This window comes from Apium graveolens, chromosome 3, assembly GCF_009905375.1.
Source record: "Apium graveolens cultivar Ventura chromosome 3, ASM990537v1, whole genome shotgun sequence".
Taxonomy (NCBI): domain Eukaryota; kingdom Viridiplantae; phylum Streptophyta; class Magnoliopsida; order Apiales; family Apiaceae; genus Apium; species Apium graveolens.
This window is the reverse complement of record NC_133649.1, coordinates 193,956,339-193,958,859: the sequence shown is the minus strand read 5'-3', so window position 1 is coordinate 193,958,859 and position 2,521 is coordinate 193,956,339. Positions and strand designations below refer to the sequence as shown.

Sequence of the window (2,521 nt, the reverse complement as noted above, 5' to 3'; positions counted from 1 at the left end):
TTTTATTAATATCAATGAAATCAAAACAGATTACATAAAATTTATTCCTAAATCCTCGTACATGATTGGACTTAGGACATATCTCTTTCACTTGCTACCTTCCTCTAGCAAAATTTTATGCATGCAATAAGAAGGACTGATTCCCTTGATATCTGCTATAGTCCAACCAATTGCCGATTTGAACTCTCTCAGAATCCTCAGAAGCTTTTCCTCGTCACTACCTGAAAGGTCAGATGCAATAATAATAGGCAAAGTAGATGCATCACCTAAAAATGCATACCTCAAATGCTCAGGTAAAGGCTTAAGCTCAAGAGTGGGAGCTTCCTCAATAGATGGCTTAAGGCGTTTAGGAGCTTTGTTCAATTCCTCCATTCTAAGAGATTCAAAAGGCATATCAATCTTCCTCTTCCAGGGAGAAGCATTCAGATATTGCAATTATTCTTCACCTTCGACATCTTCACTATCTGAATTTCCCAACAAGGCTTTTTCTAAGGCATCAAACCTTAGCAATTGATTAAGTTCCGAAGTAACCACATAATCGTCCAAATCCACCTTTAAACAATCCTCATTTTCTGTAGGAAATTTCATAGCATTGAACATATTAAAAGTTACATCTGGATCCAACACTAACATTGTGAGCTCACCCTTCTGTACATCTATCAAGGTTCGGCCAGTTGCCAAGAAAGGTCTTCCCAAGATTATGGGAATCTTCTTTTCCTCCTCGAAATCAAGAATTACGAAATCAGCAGGGAAGATGAGTTTATCAACCTTGACCAAAACATCGTCCACAATACCTCGCGGATATGTAATAGAACGGTTGGCCAACTACAAGGTCATATAAGTTAGTTTTGGATCAGGTAAGTCCAACTGCTTGAAGATTGACAAAGGCATCAGATTGATGCTAGCTCCCAAGTCACATAAGCATCTGTCAAAAGACACTTTTCCAATAGTACACAAAATAGTGAAGCTTTCTGGATCTTTAAGCTTTGGAGGTAACTTCTGTTGCAGCACAACATTGCATTCCTCCGTGAGAGCGATAGTCTCTAAATCATCTAGCTTCACTTTCCGAGAGAGAATATATATCATAAACTTTGCATAACTAGGCATCTGTTCAAGAGCCTCAGCGAAAGGTATGTTGATATGAAGTTTCTTGAACACCTCCAGAAACTTCTCAAATTTCTTGTCCAGCTTTTTCTTCTGCTGCCGCTTAGGAAAAGGCGGTGGAGGATAGATCTGTTTCTCCCATGTATTACTCTCAGGAGGAGTGTGCTCAATAATAGTCTTCCTTGGTTCCACTTCTACTTCCTGCTGCTCTACTTCTTTCTCAGCCACAGCTTCTTTAGTCAACACTTGAGTTTGTTCGAGATTCACAACCTTTCCAGACCTCAAAATGATTGCCTTTACCTGCTCCTTAGCTTCCTTCCTTCCTAGCACTTCAGTGTCACTAGGTAGTGTACCAGGCTGACGATTTAGCAAGGCATAGGCAATTTGCCCAATTTAATTTTTCAAGGTCTTGATAGAAACAGCTTGACTCTTGCACATAAGCTTCAACTTCTCTAATTCAGATTTTTCATTGGCTTATTACAGCTAGAGTTGTTGTTTTGGTGCATATTGCGGTTGCTGAAAACCAGGGGGTTGTACTGCTTAGCTGGATTGCTGATAAGGCTGTTGCACCATATTCTGAGCGTTGCTCCAACTGAAATTAGGATGATTACGGTTGTTGGGATGATAACTGGCTGGCACAGGTTGTTGCGAATGCTGAAAGTTGCTCACGAACTGTGCTGATTTACTAGAAATTGCACACTGATCAGTCTCATGGGCACCAACATAAAGTTCACAGACACTAGTGATTTGATTCACTCCATAATTAGCCAAAGTATCCACCTTCCTCGTCAAAGCCTTAAGTTGGGTAGCTATAGCAGTTGCTGCATCCAACTCCAGAATTCCTGCTACATTTCCCTGAGTCAGTATCTGAGAAGGATTCTGTTACTCATTAGGAGCCATCGGTTCAATAAGTATATAAGCTTCATCGTAGCTTTTAGCCCTCAAGGCTCCTCCTAATTCTACATCGAGCATGGGTCTAGAAGTAGCACCCAATCTATTATAGAAACAATTAATAATCATCCAATCAGGCATGCCATGGTGTAGGCACTTTCTTAGCATCTCCTTATATCGATCCCAAGCCTCACACAAAGATTCTCCAGTTTGCTGAGCAAATTGAGTAAGAGCATTCCTGATTGCAGCAGTCTTCTCAATAGGGAAGAATTTAGTGAGAAAATTTTGAGCAAGATCTTCCCAAGTGGTGATAGACCCTGCAGGTAGAGAATGTAACCAGCACTTAGCTTTGTCCCTCAGAGAGAACGGGAAGAGTCACAGCTTGATAGCATCTTCAGTCACATCATTGAACTTGAAAGTGTCACAAATCTCGATGAAATCCCTGATGTGCATGTTGGGGTCTTCAGTGGGAGAACCCCCCAAACTGAACTGAGTTCTGTATCATCTGAATCGTGCTTGACTTGAT

General features: G+C 40.9%; 1 non-coding gene across 1 annotated transcript; it reads left to right on the top strand.

The window, feature by feature from the left end:
* Nucleotides 1–2,134: 2,134 nt before the first annotated feature.
* LOC141716138 (small nucleolar RNA R71) lies at nt 2,135–2,241 on the top strand. The gene has a single exon (XR_012572858.1). It is a non-coding gene; the product is annotated as a small nucleolar RNA R71 (small nucleolar RNA).
* The last annotated feature ends 280 nt before the right edge of the window (nt 2,242–2,521 follow it).